The following is an 8,404-nucleotide window of genomic DNA, read 5'->3' as shown; positions in this document are numbered from 1 at the left end:
AGCAGCAAAATGCTGCTGAACAGCTTCCATTTGCCTAGACCCCCTGCTTTGTGTCCCAGGAAGCCTGAATGTATGGACTACATGACTCAGTCCTCCCAGAGACCCTACCCAGGAGGGACTATTATGATCTATGTCCTTTTCAGAGATGAGTAAATCTTGTCAAGAGATGTTAAGCAACTTGTCTAAGACTGCACGGCAACCTGGATGGGGCTGGGGTTTGAGCTCAGAGAAGGTTTTGCTCTTTGCCCCCTGAACTCAGCTGTCTTTTGGTCTCACTTGTTACAGACTTCCTATGGTGGAACAATCTGGACTGTCTCTAGATAGGAATTCTTCCTCTGCCTTTTGTGTTTTGGGCATGTCATCTATACTATATCTATAACTTTGGATAAGTTGCTTAGCCTGCTGCTTTGTGCCTGAGTTTCCACACCCTCTATCTATTCAGAGTTGTCATGAAGATGATTATAAGCTGACATATGAAAAGATAAAGTCAAATAACTTGTGATACAGACAAGTACTCGATAAATGACAGCTTTTATCTTTTAAAATGGACTTGAACACTTCTTGCAAAATCTAACTCCATTCCTTTTTTCCTGAGACTATATTGGGAGGCATGACTATTTAGTAAGCCAACCCAAAACATTATGAGCTCTGATCCTTGTCTGTTTTCTAATCTGACCACAGATCTTTAATGTGTTATGTGTCTGGACAGAGGCCAAAGGACACAACCCCAGGGCTTTTCTGCGGTACCTGTCTCCTGGCACAAACCAGCAGGTTCTGTGGGTGGAATTATTTTCTGCTAGTCTAGTATCAACAGCACATTGTTCTGGAAGGAGAGTGCTTTGCATGTACCCCAAACTCTCTTGAAATCTGGGGAAACCCTATGGAAGCCCCTGCTGTAATTTAACTTAAAAGAGTGCCTTAGATGCTGTGTTGTAACTTGAGACTTAAAAAGGGGCTTAGGGCTTTAAGGCTTAACATATAGAGCCAAACAAATTGTTGACTAATCATGAACCTAAAGGCTGGAAAGTTCATATGAAGAGTTGGGGGTCCCCGTTTTGTAGATATTTAGTAGTCCTATTTTAGTTATATTCCAAAGAGCCCATGACTATAATAGGTTTTTTTTTTCCGGAGCCTGACATCTGATATGCAGGTGGACCCAAGTTGTGGTCTAAGGAGACGATGTCATGGCTGGAAAATGGACCAGAAAGCTGGATCAGGGAAGAGAGTAGCTCCCAAATATGGGAAAGGTGTATAAATATTGTTGACTGTAAACCCCATCGATTTGATGTGATCTGGAGCCCATATTCAGCTTAGGAACCTATGTGACCTCTGCATCCATGTAGATCTGAGCTCACATTCTGTGGTCATGAGTAGGAACGTTCCAAGCTGCCTTAATTTCAGGACTCATCTTCCTCAGGTGGAAGATAGAGTATGTTATTCAGCCTCCCTTTGGAGGATGGAACATTCTCTACCATTGTTGATCCATGTTGCTGGCAAGGTCCTATGGGGGCCCACAAAGGGATCTATTGTGTTAGTTCCTGATAGAGATGACCAGTAACACCGGAGAGGGATCTATTTGAGGTCTAGGCCCATCATGTCTGTTTGGGAATCTCAGGACTCCCCTACTAGGGCCCCAGCTGATGGAATGGCCTGATAGTGACTAAAGAGTCATCGCTGAAGTATGCCAGTCTCTTGCCCTTATTCAGCTTTTGCAGTCCTTATATTAGCTTTGGAGTGAATGAGAGAACTGTAATAGAAAGTAGGTGAGGAGGGTATCTATGTCTAAGTAGACACTATTTCATTAGGAACTTTATGGTGTCTGTTTAGGTCTTTCTACTTGCTTGCTGCATATACTGACTCACTACAGACTATTGTGTACTTTTGCTTTCAGGTATATATTTTGCCCTAGTTTATGGATACGTGGATATGCTCTATCTCACGGGACCTGGTCTATATCTAGGTTTTGGGACTTTGTTAGGAAGTGAACCACCTGAAATGGAATTAGACAATCCTCTGAAAGGAAAAGTGTCACCAGAGTAATGAGGCTGAAGGGTTGACATTCCATGCCTGACGTCTCTGGATACAGTCTGAAGTGAAGCATGCTGAGGTGGTACTCCTTGCATTGATTACATTGGGATCTCTTAAAGGACTCATATCGGGAAGCTGAGAACAGGTTTAAACAATAGAGGCTTTATTTGGGTGAGCCGGCTAAGACAAACATTTATCTAGATGCTGCAAATAAGCGGCTTCATTTAAGGTAAAGCGAAAGAGAGGTTTATAAGGACAATACAAAAGCATGAGACACATATTTCAGATACACAAAATAAGCAATTATCATCAGGGGTTTAGAATATGCTAAGCCTGAGTGTATTCATCAAAAGTTTAGTCCCATAAGATAAACAAATATCAGCTGAGGTAAAGGTTGCTCATGGCTGTAGAGGGGTCTTAAAAGTTTACCCGTTAGCAGAGTCACACGTGTTCAGTTCCCAGGAGAAGTAGCCATGGTGGATACCTGGCGCACCTCCACGGAGATGCTTCTGACCAGGAAAAGAAGCAGCAGCCAAAGAGAGACTGAGCCGCTCCATGTCCGTGCTTTATACATTCCCTGCTCTGTGTCCCCTCCTCAGGCTGATGTCATTCGTATGCTAACAGTCCCAAAGGTCTGTTGAGGTCACAACAAGCCCCTTTACTGCAGAGAGAACAGGATGAGCAATTGTTAAGTGGTCAGAGAAAATGAATTGAAGAGAACAGCGTGTCAGATCTTAAATCTATCTGAGTCACCAACTTGCTCGAGACCTTGCTCTGTGATTCACCACTTCTCATCTGTACAATGAGAAGATTGGGCTACATTTGTGTTTCTTAATTTTTTTGTTTTGGCTTTGTACGCCTTCAGAATATGATAAAAATCTTTAGACTAGGTTCTCAGGCTGTCAAACAATTTCTCTCTCTTTTTTTAAAAATTTATTTATTGTTGTAGTTATTTGTTGGGCAGTACACCAGCCTCCCCCTACTTAACGCTGCGGTCTATTTACATAACCACTGTTACCTAAGCACCGCCCTGCCTGCAAGGCATTGGTTTAATCTCACTGGTTCGCACTCTCTTTTGGCTCCGCCCCCTCTCCTAGTCACACTCTGTTTTCCACCACTAGTTTGTACTTTCTTTTCGCTCCACCCTCTCTATGTCACATCCTGTTTCCACCCTACTTGGCGAGTATAAATACAGCTGCTCTTCTGCTTAAACATACTTGGAATTGCCTTTCCACTCTGAGAGTCCCAGAGTTTCTCCCCTGTGATGCTAGCCCAGCACAAGTTCCTGATCTCTCTCCCACACAGCAGCCTAGGTTGGCTCCAGTCGAGTTCTCTCCAACCCAGAGAGCACTTGCTCGGGAAGAAGCACCCTCAGGCTATCCCGGCATCTGGCACCCGAACAGGGACCCACATACTGCGACGCTAGCCCAGCAGTTATTATTGTTGTTGTTATTGATGTTGTCGTTGTTGGATAGGACAGAGAGAAATAGAGAGAGGAGGGGAAGACAGAGAGGGGGAGAGAAAGACAGATACCTGCAGACCTGCTTCACCGCCTCATGTGAAGCAACTCCCCTGCAGGTGGGGAGCCAGGAGTTTGAACCAGGATCCTTCCACCAGTCCTTGCGCTTTGAGCCACGTGCACTTAGCCCACTGTGCTACTGCCTGACTCCCTCAATTTTCTCTTTCTATAGGAGATACGAAACCATTTGTTCCCTTCAGCTGGGCACACCTACAGAGGTCCAGATTAACCTAAAATATAAGATGAAGTTGCTGATACAACTTTAACATTCAGATATTTGTGTCAAAACCTTTCTAGACCCCTAGACTAGGATATTACTCAGAAGCACTATCTGAAATTATGATTAGAAATTATTGCATTATATTTATTTATTTATTGGATAGAGACAGTCAGAAGTAGAGAGGAAAGGAGGTAATAGGGAGAAAGGCAGACACGTGTAACACTGCTTCACAACTCACAAAGCTTTTCCACTGTAGATGGGAGCCAGGAGCTCAAACCTGGGTCCTTGCACATTGTAATATGTGCACTCAACCAGGTGCACCACAACCCGGCCCCTCTGACATTATGATTTAGAGTCCACTGACTGCATCAATCATGTGACCATGCATAGCTTTCAGGGAGGCTGAGAAATTGAATCTTTACTCTGGAGACTATAAGCCAGGGGTCGGGGGCATATATACATTAAAAAAAAAAAATCAAAGGCTCTACTGTTCTTTTCGTTTTTAAATTTATGATTAATTGTGAGCTATAATGTTGTGAGATTACAAGGTGGAGTGTTGGCACTGGACCCAACAGCAGAGTTCAGCGCCCCCATTCTTACACTTCCCAAAGATGGCCACCACAGTGTTCACAAAGCATTTATTTATTTATTTAAATCTGTTTATTTGATGGAAATATCCAGAAATTGAGAGCAAGGGGGAGATAGAGAGAGGAGACAGAGAGACACCTGCAGCCCTGCTTCACCACTTGTGGAGCTTTCCCCCTGCAGGTGGGGAACCCCAAACCTGGCTCCTTGCTCACTGTAACATGTGCACTCAACCAGGTGCACCATCCCCCGGACCCCAAAGTGCTCTTTTTAAAAAAATGTTTAATTTGTGATTAATAGTACCTTACAAGATAGTAAGATCACAGGCTAAGTTCCACATTACACCCACCACCAAAGTTCTGTGTCCCCACCCTTTCAAAGATAACTGACATAAAAAAAAAAAAACTGGGAGTCGGGTGGTAGCGAAGCGGGTTATGCGCACATGGTGTGAAGTGCAAGGACCAACCTAAGGATCCGGGTTCGAGCCCCCGGCTCCCCACCTGCAGGGGAGTTGCTTCACAGGCGGTGAAGCAGGTCTGCAGGTGTCTGTCTTTCTATCCTCCTCTCTGTCTTCCCCTCCTCTCTCCATTTCTCTCTGTCCTATCCAACAACAATGACATCAGTAACAACAGTAAAACAACAAGGGCAACAAAAGGGAAGAAGTAAATAAATACAAAAAATTATTAAAGAAAAAACAGAAGGCAAAAAAAAATAATAATAACCACCATAGTTCTCACAAAGTCTTTGAAACAGTTTACTTCCCTCTCTCTCTCTTTTTTTCCTCCAGGTTATGGTTGGGCCTTGGTGCTGGCACTGCTAATCCACTGCTCCTGGCAACCATTGTTTTCATTTTACTGGATAGGACAGAGAGAAATTGAGAGGAGGAAGGAGAAGTTGAGAGGGAAAGAGAAAAAGAGGACTTGTAGACCTGCTTCACTACTTGTGAGCCTTCGCCCCTGCGGGTGGGGAGCAGGATGGCGGGGTCTTGAACCTGAATTCTTGGGAGGGTCTTTGCACTTAGTACTATGTATGCTTAACTGGGTGTGCCATCTCCTGGCCTCTTGGTTTGGTTTTTGCAAGTTCATGCATATCAGTTCTCTAGATTCTGCTAATGAGTGAAACCATCTGGTAGTTATCTTTCATCTCTACTTATTTCACTGAGCATAATTAATTCCATTTCTATCCATATTGCCAAGAAGGACACATTATTCTTTGTGATTACAAATTAGTATTCCATGGAATATATATATATATATATATATATATATATATATATATATATATATATATAAAATAATTTCTTTGTCCAGTTATATTTCCATGAGCATTTAGGCTCCTACCACTCTTTGATTATTGTGAATAATGCAGCTATGAAGCTAGGGGTGCATAGTCCCTTCTAATTAGTGTTTATGTGCCTATTGGATAAATGCTAAAGTGTGGTGCTGCTGGATCATGAGTTAATTCCATTCATTATTATTTATTTATTTGCCTCTAGGATTATTACTGGGCTTGGTGCCTGCACTACGAATTCACTGCTTCTGGCCATTCTTTGTTCCCCATTTGTTGTTGTTGCTGCTGTTGTTGTTAACTAGGACAGAGAGAAGTTGAGAGAGGAGGGGAAGACAGAGAAGGAGAGAGAGAAAGATCAATTCCTGCAGACCCGTTTCACCACTTGAGAAGCAACCCCCCTGCAGGGAGCCAGGGTCTTAAATAGGGATCCTTGCACTTTTTCCATTTTTAAAAAAGATTTTATTGTTTTTATTTTATTGGATAGAGACAAAAAAAACTGAGTGAAAAGGGAAGACTGGGAGAGAGAGAGATATATCTTTAGCCATACCATCATATGGATATATAAATAAATGCATAAATTTATCAAAGTCTTTTTATTTATTTATTTATTATTGCCTCCAGGTTATGACTGGGGCTCATTGCCCACAATATGAATCCACTGCCCCTGGAGGCCATTTTTTCCATTTTATTGGACAGGGCAGAGGAAAACTGAGATGGGAGGGAGAGACAGAAAGGGAGAGAGAAAGATACACACCTGCAGACCTGCTTCACCACTTGTGAAGCAACCCCCCACCCCCCACCACCCCCCGCAGGCCGGGAGCCAGGGTTCAACCCCACATCCTCGTGCAGGCAATTACACTTAGCACTATGTGCATCAGCCCCCCCCACCCCAGTCCTCATTTAAAACCTATACCCTTAGGGGCTGGGAGATAGCTCCTTGGGTAGAGTACAGTCCTTATCCTAGGTGAAATCCTGGATTCAGTTCCTGGTACCACACAGGAGCACCACAGCAGCACAGAAGGACCTCTATGGATACTCATCTTGGTGTCTCTGTCTCTCTCAGTCCCCTCCCGTGTGTGCGTGTGCGTGTGCGTGTGTGTGTGATTTTTTAAATGGGGGTGTGTTGGGATAAGAGCATCATTAGCATACAGCTGAAGTCAGCCTGATAATCATACAATGGATTTGTCTAAGAAAGAAAGACACCAGCAGCACTATGTTGGGACTATGTGTAAACTTGATAGAGCTTAGGGAGAACTCCCCATCCTTGGATGGAGGTCTGAGAAGATACCCTCTTGGTTAGTCTCTCTCAACTGAGGTGAGCAAAGGGGAGAAGCTCAGACTTAGTTCTTTCCTTCTTGACTCTCAGGCCCACAGAAACCCCAATACTTCTCCCCATTAACTGCAGGCCACATGGCCGCCTACTTTAAGATTCACTTACTCAAAGTCACCTCACCTTCTGATCACAGAGAACACACCTTATCACACACTCCTAGCAGTGTCCTTTGATGTCCTCAGTTTGCATCAAACCTTGCTTATCTTCTCTCTATCTTGCCTTAACTGGTTCAACCCCTCTCCTCCCCTCAAACGCCTTTGGGTAATTAAATGCCTGCATCAGGAGACTAATTATCTTGACCTTTATGTATCTGCATCAATTCTTGTCATACCAGCCCCCTACCATAGGGGCAAGCCAATCTTTAAGAAACCTGTAATTTCTGACATATTTCAATAATTCCCTTTGTTTGGTTTTCTATTTAACTCATGTCCACCTGCTAATAAACGAGATCCGAGCATGCTGCAACTCTCCCCGGTGTCTTTATTTCGTGTCGTCTCTTGTGCGAGCGAGAAAGAACTGGTCCGTTACCTTTCCCCTGGAGATCACCCCGCCAGAGACCCCGACAGCACTACTTCACTGCCTGTGAAGCTTTTCCCTGTAGGCAGGGACCAGAGACTTGAAGCCCGGTTCTTGCACATGGTAATTTGTGTGCTTAACCAGGTGCACCACTGCCTGGCCCCATTTTTATTTGTTTAAGGACTCTTCCAAAGGGGCTGCACCAATCTGCATTCCCGCCAGCAGTGTAGCAAAGTACCTTTTCCTCCACAACCTCCAACACCTGTCGTTTCCTGTTCTGTTGATGAAGGCCATTACCACAGGTGTAAGGTGGAATCTCAGTATAGTTTTAATCTGCATTTCCTATAGTGAGAAGTGAAATAGAGCATTTCTTCATATGCCTGTGGGTTGTGTGTTTCTCTTTAGAAAACTGTCTTGTGACCGCTTCGGTAGCACTTACACTAAAATTGGAATGATACAGAGAAGATTAGCGTGGCCCCTGCACAAAGATGACACACAAATTCATGAAGCATTCCATATTTTTCAGTTTTGAGAAGAAAGAACAGAACTGGAGGCATCACACTCTCAGATCTCAAATTGTATTATAGGGTCATTGTCATCAAAACTGCTTGGTACTGGAACATGAATAGACACACTGACCAGTGGAGTAGAATTGAGAGCCCAGACGTAAGCGCCCACACCTATGGACATCTAATCTTTGGAAAAGGTACCCAGACTATTAACTGAGGAAAGGTGAGTTTCTTCAACAAATGGTGTTGGAAAAAATGGGTTGAAACATGTAGAAGAATTAAACTGAACCACCATATTTCACCAAATACAAAAGTAAATTCCAAATGGATCAAGGACTTGGATGTTAGACCAGAAACTATCAGATACTTAGAGGAAAATATTGGCAGAACTCTTTTCAGCATAA

General features: G+C 43.6%; 1 non-coding gene across 1 annotated transcript; it reads left to right on the top strand.

The window, feature by feature from the left end:
* The first annotated feature begins 7,907 nt into the window (after positions 1 to 7,907).
* Positions 7,908 to 8,014, top strand: LOC132541028 (U6 spliceosomal RNA). Its single transcript, XR_009552223.1, has one exon. It is a non-coding gene; the product is annotated as a U6 spliceosomal RNA (small nuclear RNA).
* The last annotated feature ends 390 nt before the right edge of the window (positions 8,015 to 8,404 follow it).

This window comes from Erinaceus europaeus, chromosome 10 (assembly GCF_950295315.1).
Source record: "Erinaceus europaeus chromosome 10, mEriEur2.1, whole genome shotgun sequence".
Lineage (NCBI taxonomy): Eukaryota > Metazoa > Chordata > Mammalia > Eulipotyphla > Erinaceidae > Erinaceus > Erinaceus europaeus.
The sequence above is the reverse complement of the archived record's forward strand: the minus strand, read 5'-3'. Positions and strand labels throughout refer to the sequence as shown.